The sequence below is a fragment of the Micrasema longulum genome, unplaced genomic scaffold (genome assembly GCF_059751315.1).
Source record: "Micrasema longulum isolate JH-2025_06_02 unplaced genomic scaffold, ASM5975131v1 h1tg001924l, whole genome shotgun sequence".
Classification (NCBI taxonomy): Eukaryota; Metazoa; Arthropoda; class Insecta; order Trichoptera; family Brachycentridae; genus Micrasema; species Micrasema longulum.
The window spans coordinates 69833-82196 of NW_028279098.1; the positions used below are offsets into that span (position 1 = coordinate 69833).

The following is a 12364-nucleotide window of genomic DNA, read 5'->3' on the forward strand; positions in this document are numbered from 1 at the left end:
ATTTTCTCCACTGCTGGATAAAGTTATCTTCCAAACGTCTCCATTCCTTCCTATCACCCGCTTTCATCATCCATGTGTTACCGGCTATCGAGGCAATGTCATCAGCCCATCTTTTTAATGGCCTTCCAACACCTCTTTTATTTGTCCATGGTCTCCATTTTATTATTCTGGGTGTCTACCTGCCATCATTTTGCCTCACCAAGTGGTTACGACGCTGGATTTCCTCCCTAGGGAGTTGTTCATTTTTAAATTTATTTCAACAGAGAGGGAAAAAAAAATGTGAAGGGAATATGGAAGTCTAGGCATTTACAGGGCTTATGACATGTCATTGACTGGTTTAAGTGGCCACTTTACACACTGTGTAATATTCACCATTCTGCCCATGTTTGAACATCCACATTTCCTCAACTCTTCCATCTGTTGACTTTTGTGAAGTAAAAGAGCTGAAACCTTTATCACGTGGGTGAGATTCATCCGGCTGAACCAAATCACCTACTAGGCAACGCCTGAAAACAATTTTCTAATTTTTATACTTCTCCTTTTACCAGGTAGTAATTCAATATCTTCCAAACGTCTCCATTCCTTCCGATTACCCGCTTTCATCATCCATGTGTTACCGGCTATCGAGGCAATGTCATCAGCCCATCTTTTTAATGGCCTTCCAACACCTCTTTTATTTGTCCATAGTCTCCATTTTATTATTCTGAGTGTCTACCTGCCATCATTTTGCCTCACCAAGTGGTTACGACGCCTACGACTCCAATTCGGCGCCTAATTTCTTCATTTCGTATCGTCTCTCAGACAAACACCGAGCATCTGTCTTTCCGTGGATCGTTGGGTGCATTTTAGTTTCTGGTTACTTTTCCGTGTCACAATCACAGACAAGTTTCTAGTCCGCATGTCGTCACTGCCAATATACACGATTCAGAGACTTGTCTTTTAAGCATATTGGGACTTACAATATTTGAGTTTGTCCAAATGTTCAAAGACAAAAGACTGGATTTCACCCCCTCGGGGGTCATTAAGATTAACAAATTACAACAGGGATGGAGAATACCTTAAATAAGGGGAAATGAAAGTCAAGGCATTTACAGGGCTTATGACCTGTCATTGGCTGGTTTAAGTGGCCACTTTACACACTGTGTAACATTCACCATTTGCCTATGTTTGAACATCCATATTTCTTCAATTCTTCACCTTAAACCAGCCAATGACAGGTCATAAGCCCTGTAAATACCTTGACTTCCATATTTCCTTATTTAAGGTTTTCTCCATCCCTGTTGTAATTTGTTAATATTGGGACTTATTTATTTGAAAAAAAAATGTACTTTAGCTTGCCGAAAGCAGCCCAAATTAGCTGTATTCTTCTTGGCAACTCCATTGTCTGGTTATCTTTACCAAGTTTGACATTGTGTCCTAGATACATGAATTTCATCAACCACTTCAATTTTATTATTGTCACTGAAAATATTTTTCCTTATTGGACGCATAATCTTAGATTTATTAATATATACATTTCCAAACCAATCTGTTTTTAAGCTTCATGTAGCTCCATAATTTGTCATGTTCATAATACTAGACACTGTTCATAAGAATCTGATTCTACAGAGAGGAGTTAATACTTTTTTGGCTCAAAGGCAGCAACATTATATAGGCCCGGGGATATATAACCTTATCCCAGATTCATGAAAATGTGGTGGGATTGCCAGGCTGAGGAAGGTGTTGACTGCATTTTAAATCCATATTGGTCGGGGGGAGTCAGAGAAATTGTTGTCTGATGTAGAAGGACGTAAGCTGATTTCTTGTTTTACTAGTAATGACTTAGGACTTTGGTATTATTTATGTTTTCACCGTATATTTATTATTTACTTTAAAGACTGAAAAAACACACATAATAATAAAACTGTAATTACTTTTCAATATTATTATAAAATACATAATTTACTGCCCTAGAACGGGGAAGCTATCCCTAGTTAGGCAGTTTAGATGAACCAACAGCAAAAATAAAAAATACATATGCTTACTTTAACTACTTAATTAATTTGTTGTGTAAGTAATCACTTGTAAATTGCTGTAATAAATATGTAAAAAATAAATAAAAAATAAAAATAATTATTTCACGCAGTTCATATATGTCTTAACTTATCATCTAAGGTAGCTTAAGTTCATGCCAACAAATGTATAAATATGATTGAATTGATTTAAAAAACATTAATTAAACCAACAATGTCCAATGTAGACGATCTGCTACTTCCGATAATTGGGGTATAGAAGTGATTTCAAACATGTTTATTTATTGTTCACGTATACATACTAGCCATTATACTTTATTTAAAAATTCGCCACCAGGGTAAAAAATTTCGATAAAATTTGAAACAAAAAGTCAGTTGCACGTATTCTGTCAAAATTGTACGTTAAACAAAGTTCAAAGGGCGATTTTTTTTTTTTAAAGATTTAAAGTTACAATGATTTCCGCAACTTTCATTATCATATAAAAAGATGTTCATAAAAATAGTTATTTCATGTTTTCCTTACATTCTTGTATTTTTTTACCCTTTAATGCCCGATGTAGCATATTGTCCACATAGACTAAAATATGAAATTAAAACTGAAAAATTTACCTTTTTTTTTCATTATTTTTCCAATATTTGCATAAAAAAACATAGATAAAAATATGTTTTTAGTCAAAATTAAAAAAACTGGGCATTGAAGGGTTCAAGGAAACAGTTACTAGATTCCCGTTTTTACAGCACCATTTATTTTATTTATTTATTTATTCACACTTTTTATCAAAATACAATTCCATGTTCACGTTGCCCAGCTAACAAAGGTACATTCCCCGTTCCAAGCTAGGCAATTACATTTTAATATATTATAATAGTTAACAAATTATATATATATATATACATATATACACACATATATACACATGTACATACACACACACGTACATACACCCATGCGCATACACATACATAAAAACATAGACAATTTATTTATGCGAAACTTCGTGGTCTATAAATATGTTTTTTTTTAAATTATTACTTATTTTTTATATTTTATTTTTGACATCCAGTAAGATTCTCCAATTCGTGGCATGCATCAACTTTTCTGACTCCCTACGACCAATGTCTTGAAAGAGCGAGGTAACTTGACAACACTCCCGTCTTTCCACGATTCTGGCAAAAGGTTATGGACCTTTTTGCCTACGTAATAGTGTTGTCTCGATGCCAGAACAGTGTTGACCATTTATTTTCGACTTTCAGGAATAGGTGTGAAAATGTAATTATTTGGTGCAAAATAACAAAGAAAACAATTTGTATTACTAAAATGATTCCATAATTTAATGCCTATATCTCATTTTTATCTTCCATGGTCTTTCAAATATTTTTTGTGGGTTTTTCTTCAATCCTAGGGATTGGTTTGCAGCAAAGTCCTGCATCTCGTCCTCTACTGGTCTCTATTCTCTGCAGCCCTCTTCAGCTCGGTATATGAGGCGCAGTTCAAATCATCGCACTCTTGCTAGTAATTTGTCCCCTCAGCCATTCTCTCTATTATGCCATGCAGGAGACCCTCATGGCGCATTATGTGGCCGATCCGTTCGGCTCGCTTCTCTGAGATGGTTTTGATTACGTGCCTCCCTTCAGTTCTCATTCTACTGAGAACCTCATCATTAGTGATGTAGTCTCTCCAGGAAATTTTGAATATTCTTCTGTAGCACCACATCTCAAAGCATTATTGTCTATTCTTAAATTTGAAGAGATCATTAAAGTCCATTTGAAAACAAAAATAAATACTTACAGCATTTCTATGCCTTTTAAGGTTGTAGTGAAGAATTCATATGATTTTACCATTTTAAAACACCGTTCTTTAAAAATTGCGTTATTAAAAAAAAAAACGGAAAATACGATAAAAATAATTATATTCTAAGGAATCTCTGATAGAAAATATCGTTAAAATTTTTGAATAGCTAAAAAATAATAGCTTTTTGTCCTGCAGATAACGCCTCTTAAAATTTAGACCAAACTTAGGTACATTGGAAGTCATATAAATATAAAGCATTTTAGTAAAATTATTTTTCATTTTCATTTCATTTCATTTTTTTTTGCACCACAACAGGCCAGGATGCCCAATTACAGTGGTGAATTACATTACAGAACAACCAGGCTTGAGAAAAATCACATTTTTAATTTTTGTGTTCTCACCGGGAATCGAACCCGGAACCTTCCGTGCGTGAGTCAAGCGTCTTGACCACTACACCACGGAGGCCGCCGAATTGAATCAAACAAGAAAGTTGTAACAGATAAAATGTGAATTTTTGATTCTAAAAAGAAATATAATCATTTTAATTTTTAAAAATAGTGGTGTTTTTTTTAACTTTTAGGTTGAATTATGCCTTGAATAGTCTTAAAAAATATATATAATGGTTGTTTAATTTCTAAATTTCTGCAATATGTTAGCGAAATTTGAATGCTGGCCATTAGGCCGATACGAATATAAAACAATGCAATATTTTAATTAATTAATCACCGAGATTATTCTGTCTGGAAGGGTGAAGCGCATTTATTAGACATATAAATGTGGGTGTAACTTGAATAAAAACCAGACAGAGGAAGGTGGGTGTAACGGGGCAGAGAAAGGCAGTAAAGGTAGGCAACAGCTACACAGATATAGAAAGGAGGCGTAGGATAAGAAATGGGTGAACAGAGGATAGGGGAGATACATTAATACCCCGTAAATCGGGTTAGACGGCAAGATGATGAAACACTACTCGGAAATAGAAAGTTCAGGGGTTTTTATTTTTTTTATATTAGTTAACAGACTATCAAACTATGTATGCCAAAGATTTTTAAGTATCGTATTATCAGTGCTATGATTTTTTAAGGTTTTGTAATTTTGAAATCACGAGTGACGTCACAAATTCTCTTGGGTGGGTTCTGCTAATTGGTGAATTGGCTTCCTGATAACCGGAAATCTATCACAACACTACATCATTACAATATTTTGAGTTTGTCCAAATGCCTAGTATGTGAAATAATTCGGTCAGATAAATCTCTTCGCAAAAAATTCAATTTTATTAATTCATATATATGTGCATTGCAAAATGGAATATCTTAATTCATACATATAGAAATAATTAAAATAATTAGGTAAAATAAGGTATTTATAAAAATAACACATAAGTATACATAATATCCAGATAATAATATGTTACAAAAGTAGGAGAATCTTGTAACGAAAAACCCCCTCATAGATGAGAAAAATGTCAATGTCCAAAGTAATATTGTTCAACATAGAGATAGCCCTTCGAACAGGCATAAACATTAACATGTTGGTCCTGTATATTTGAATGTGAAACAGTCTATGCTGACGCTGTCTAAGGTAATTATCCGGAACATAAAAGCTAATGCTACGCATAATTTCAGGGTTGTCAATAATACCGCGCAACAATCGAAAGAAATGCGTAGTTAAATACACATTCTTTCTGGTCTTCAAACTGCTGTAACCAAGCATACCCTGGAAGAACGATAAAGGTTTCAGCTCTTTAACTTCAGTAAAATCAACAGATGGAAGAATAAAAGAAAGATGGATGTTCAAACATTAAAGTTACACCGTGTGTAATATGGGCACTTAAACCAGCCGACGACAGGTCATAAGCCCTGTAAATGCCAAGACCATACCTATTCCCTTCTCTAAAATGTTTTCCATCCCTGTTGTAATTTGTTCAACTTTATCATTGATTGATTTGGAAGAACTAACGACGTAGTTCTAATCAATAAATAATAAATAATTTTTATTATTTTTTAAACATATTTATTTCACTTTTTGTACATAATGTTATTTGCACATTGGCGGGCTTATTGCCAAATGGCAATTTTTTCCAACCAACCAATAAAATAAAAGTTTTATTTTTATAATTCAAGTTACAGAACATATTCAATAGAAAAAAAGATTAAATAGCTAAAGATATATAAAAATAGAAATAAACGTAATAAATTACCTTAAATCAAAACTGTTACTCAAAAGGAAAAAAGAGGAAAGAGGAAAGGAGGAGAGATTAAGGAAGAGAAAGGAGATGTTTTTTCAGACGTGATTTAAAGAGAGATAATGTAGTAACGTCTTTGATGGTGGATGGGAGATGATTCCACAGTCGAGCCGCATGGACACTATATGAGTTAGAGAAGAAAGAGGAATTGGGGACGGGTATTAAGAGAGTGCCTTGAGAATTAGAACGAAGAGGTAAACCATGAACTGATAAGCGTTGAAATTTTTCACGCAGGTATATAGGAGCATTAGGACTATGAAGTACATTGAACAGAAGTGAGAGGGAGAAACATACATATTATATATTATCAAAAAACTTCGCCGTACAATTAACTGCTCTAATTATTATTACTGCGCTTACGAAAACATTTTTTATATATTATTTCCCATAGCAATGAACTTCATTATAAGGGTGCGACCTGTTATTTACGGATATGTTGCTCTATTTCTATGCACTGCTTTAAAGCCATGCTAAGCATTTGAGCGATCACAAGGAACAACAATTAACATGCTTAAGTTATCGCAGTCGTAAGTCAACGCGTGTGTAATCTCTGAGTCAACTCTCGTGTCGGTTTATAATACAATATATTGCATTTGCAAAATTGTAAGGAGTATCTAATACAAATTAAATTACAATTCCTATGGCGACTGCTTTTCTTCGCCGGCTAAATGCAATAAATAGCATGATAAATAATAAATAAATAAACAAAATGAGAAGTTTTGGAATATTTTTCATATTTACACCAGTGAAATTTAAATATGTGATTGCGCAGCAGGATTATACGTCGCGACGCGTAAATATTCTGACATTTAATATTAGGTGTTCACAGGTGTTGCATTGTGATCGCGAATACGATAAACAACCATGGTGAGAAATTGTGGAAAGAACGGTCTGGGCGCGGGCGCACTTTAAATATATATTTTTTGTAGGAAGATATAAACGGTGGTGGTAATGTGTAATAAACAACAATTATTTTATTTATTTTCGCATAAACATATTTACTACAAAACATTATTTTCAAAAGTTAAATATAATGGTAAGCTGGGCATAATCGCTTATTTAATTTAAAATAAAAGTGAAAAAAAAATAGTTTTGCATTTACCTAACATAACTGACCTACAATGATAGTGCCTGCGTGCTGTCGCGTATTTCCTAGTTGAATTTATTTATAAATTATTGTGAAAATAAAACTTTGTTAGACAATTTTACACAATTTTATTATTTTACAAGAACACAACCATAGTTTCGGCAGAGCACTCCTCCCATCGATGGGTGATATAAAACTAATATAGTAAACACAGAATATTGTTCACAATGTCATAGAATTTAAACAAAAAATAAACAAATTAATCAGTGAAACTTAGAGCAGGGGGGGTTTATTCCACTTATCTAAGGTGTTAGCATATGAATGGGTAGTTGTCTAAAGTACAGATATGAAAACATATAAATCATAAATCACATTGAATCAGTCCAACATCGCTTGCTTCGAAAAATAGCGTGGATGCTTGGACTAGAGAGAGATAATTATTCTTATGCTGAAATAGAGTCAATGTTAAATATTTCTAGTCTACAAAAACGTAGAACTAATATTGACTCCATATATATGTTCGGCATACTAAACGGTATAATCGATGTTCCATCATTACTGGGACAAGTAAAATTCAATATTCCGACCCGTAGATTGAGAAACAATGAAGTACTGTTCATCGATCAGCATAGAACAAACTATGTCCTAAATTCTCCAATGACCCGTCTTTGTCGTATTGTTAACTCAAGACAAGATCTAGACTTTTTGGTTTGAGTTTACAACGATTTAAACGAGGACTAAATAAATAGTCTAGATCTTGTCTCGATGTCCCTTATGTTTGTCAATGCTTCTTTCTTTTTTTTTTTTAATGTTTTAAACTATTCTTTTATTGTAATATTTAAACCTTATAAATTGTATACATGGTCAGTGGTCAGTGTCCATTAATAAATAAATAAATAAATAAATAAATAAATAAATAAATAAATAAATAAATAAATAAATAAATAAATAAATAAATAAATAAATAAATAAATAAATAAATAAATAAATAAATAAATAAATAAATAAATAAATAAATAAATAAATAAATAAATAAATAAATAAATAAATAAATAAATAAATAAATAAATAAATAAATAAATAAATAAATAAATAAATAAATAAATAAATAAATAAATAAATAAATAAATAAATAAATAAATAAATAAATAAATAAATAAATAAATAAATAAATAAATAAATAAATAAATAAATAAATAAATAAATAAATAAATAAATAAATAAATAAATAAATAAATAAATAAATAAATAAATAAATAAATAAATAAATAAATAAATAAATAAATAAATAAATAAATAAATAAATAAATAAATAAATAAATAAATAAATAAATAAATAAATAAATAAATAAATAAATAAATAAATAAATAAATAAATAAATAAATAAATAAATAAATAAATAAATAAATAAATAAATAAATAAATAAATAAATAAATAAATAAATAAATAAATAAATAAATAAATAAATAAATAAATAAATAAATAAATAAATAAATAAATAAATAAATAAATAAATAAATAAATAAATAAATAAATAAATAAATAAATAAATAAATAAATAAATAAATAAATAAATAAATAAATAAATAAATAAATAAATAAATAAATAAATAAATAAATAAATAAATAAATAAATAAATAAATAAATAAATAAATAAATAAATAAATAAATAAATAAATAAATAAATAAATAAATAAATAAATAAATAAATAAATAAATAAATAAATAAATAAATAAATAAATAAATAAATAAATAAATAAATAAATAAATAAATAAATAAATAAATAAATAAATAAATAAATAAATAAATAAATAAATAAATAAATAAATAAATAAACATGATCAATGAGGGGCAGGACATTCAGTCGAATTTATTTCTTAAAATTTAGCACATAAGTGGAAGTTGCAATAATTAAGTCTAATTCTATTCATATTACTGCCTTTGTTATTTACTTGGTGCAGGAGTTTTAGGGTGTGATTATGAAATGAGTGGTTATTATCTATTTTATGATTCGCGAATTCCGAGAATTTTTTATTGGTTTATATTTAAGTTGAATATATCGCTCGCATTGACTCAGATAGTGTTAGTAGAAAATTAAATGATTTGTTATTTTTATTAAAGATATTAAATTCAATATTTGACTGTTCCGAACTGTTAAAACTAATTAACATGCGCGTGCCCGGCCGGATTACTCGATTTAATAAACTCTTCTATATAAATGTATCTACAACACCCGCCCATAAGGAGAATTCATGTGTTTGCAAACGAATACGCAAATGATATAGATACATATATTTAATACAGCACTTTTGAATTTTAAAAGGTAGTGTATCAATTTATTATCTCCAAATTTAAATTCTCAAATAATACTTTGTTGTTTTATATTGTATACCTTTTATTAACTTATATCTGTATTCTTAATTAATATTTTTCTACATTCTTCTAATTTTAAGATTCTTTTAATATAACCGATGGGAAAAAAATGAACTTCTGTTCTCTCTACCGGAATATATGTATGTATGTACTATATGTAAGATTAGTTTTATATATTTTTATTTACTTTTTCTTATTACTTCATTTTAAATTTTTTGCTACTTGGTAAAATATGTCTGTTCTTTATATATAAATGTATGTAAAACATGTAAAAGCCTACAAGGCGTATAAATAAATATATAATAAATAAAAAAAATATACAATTTGCAAATTCCATGTATGCATGAATCTTTTGCTGCATTAGTGTTTACGTTAGAACAGGTAAATATAATTTGGTGTGACGGGTACGTTTAAAAGTTGCATGAAAATTAATTACACTAAGTAAATTAGGGGAGTCAGAATTTCCATTTAAAAGCTTAAATAAAAGCATCATTAAAAGCTGTATTTTGTGAAAAGGCAATCTAAGAAAATAAACTGGAACGAGGATCTGTGGTTATACAATATGTAAAATTAAACGTAGTTTTATGCAGAAAGCAGCCAGTCCACAATTAAAATAAATAAAAATATTTCTGTTATCGGGTGCAGTAAGGTCGATGGGAAAATATCAGGTTTTTTTTACATTTTTAAAGTAATAAAGGTCTATGAAATACTGTCCTGAAAAAAATTTTTTTTTGCTAATTATTAGTAGCATAAAAAATACTTTAAAATGTGTAATTTTGAATTTCCGCAAAAACGGTCATTCCATTGGCCACGCGCCTAATACGACACGATTCATGTTTATTTGTTCCTGCCATCAAAATTTGTGTAGATCAATATCACAAATCTTGACGTCCCAACAACCAAGGCTTAACACGTTGCGTTTTTCTACGAACGTATTTTTATTGAATTTCTTTTTCGTTTCTCCACAATATTCATATTGATTTTGAAAATACAATTAATTTATTAAAAACCGTTCGGATAAACGTAAAAAAATATATTATTTTTGGTACGTGTACTTGTACACACACAAATCTGGATTTTCTCCCAAGGGGGAGTAAGTATATATTTTGTATATATACCTGTCATGACAGGTCATAAGCCCTGCAAACGCTCGAATATCCATAATCCTGAATTTGAAAAAATTCTACCTCATCTCTGTAGGGATATAAATAAAAATGTAAAAAAAGATGTTGGAACTTTTCATTGGTAAGTATGTACCGACGTACTTGTTTATGATTGAATTCCAAATTAAAAAATAATAGATATTTAAATATTGAATTTAAGTAGGTACGTAAGTACTTGTTTATGTTTGAATTCCAAAACATAAAAAAATCAATTATTTTTAAATAAATCATTCTCTTAGCAAATGTCAAACTCTGTTCAGGGATGCACTTGAGTCAGGAATGCGATTTTCAAAAATTTATAGAATGTCAGTTGATATTATTTAAGTTTAACCAAAAATCCATTAAAATAAATAAATGGGTAGAAATTATTATAATGAAATAATCTGATTGGGATCCATAAAAACTAATGTTGTTTGTAAACATTCAAAAACAAACTTTTTTGTACACAAAAAAATAACATCCATCCTGGTGATGGATAAAAAAGAAAATTTACGCTCCTTACTTTTTTTGTACTTAATAAATTGAAGATTTTATGAGCTATAAACCTTCTCGTGGCAAAGAAGATGTACATTTATATGAAAACCGCACGTAAATCGGTCCGGTAGTTATTCAGTCCGTCGAGGACAACCATAGCGTAGAATTAAGAACAGTCCAGAAACCGCATAAGCACATCAAACAGAAGGCGACTCAACTACTCTTCAAATAGTAGTTTTACGTTTTGACCCATTAGTTTCATGACAGACGTCGCTCAGTACGCATCTCCCAATTTTAATTCAACTATGCTGTGTTGTGTCATTTTAAAGTGTAGAAATACTCCTGGGATATTTAAGAAACAGGATTGGATTACACTTCATGTGTAATTAGCAAATGCATGTGTAAGTAGCAAATGCATTACATCAAAATTGAATTATTTTTCCACCTGTTAGATTGTAAAAGAAAACAAAATGGACATTTCGTTAGTGTTGCCAGGGTAGTAATATTTTTTACGCTACTTTGCTCATCTAATGAGAGAACTAATGAAATTTGGACCTCGGATTAAACAGCGCCGTGGAGGACATTTGACCGACATTATCTTTAAAACATCAAATAATATTTAACATAGTTTTATGTAAAATAATCTTTGTCACATATTTTAAGTTCAAAGTTCATTAATTCAATTTCTCTTATGAAATGACCCTTTACTTATCTAATCTGTTATGTCAATTCAATATTTCCGCGTGCACAATAAAATTTTAGATAAATTAACAAATCGCTTTTTTTATCTTACATTTGTGTAATAACTTTTTTTTTCACATCGTGCAATATTACGCAGCGGCATCACGAATGCGCGCGGCAAAAAAGAGGCATAGTGGGGGAATTATTGGACACAGTCCGATGTATTCAAATATGATTCTACGCTCCTTCTGGACTATTCTTAATTCTATGCGCCTAACTTTTTTGTAATAAAATTGAAAATTTTATAAGCTATAAACCTTCTCGTGGCAAAGATGTACATTTATCTGAAAACCGCACGTAAATAGGTCCATCGAGGACATCCATTCGAACATTGCCTTTTAAATATGACGGTACTATTTGCAAACCCGGCAAAATCCATCTTTCTTTATTTAACTGATACAATACTCAACTTCAACTTTTTTTAATACTTCAATTTTTTGTTATAATCATTAAATATTTTACACGTAAGCAGTGA

At 29.8% G+C, this 12364-nt stretch overlaps 1 protein-coding gene across 1 annotated transcript in view; it reads right to left on the reverse strand.

Annotated features, from left to right (window-relative positions):
* LOC148273525 (uncharacterized) overlaps nucleotides 1-12364 on the reverse strand; it is a gene marked incomplete at its 5' end in the record, with an annotated part of 99480 nt that overhangs the window by 21098 nt on the left and 66018 nt on the right. The gene's annotated exons all lie outside the window — the stretch shown is intronic.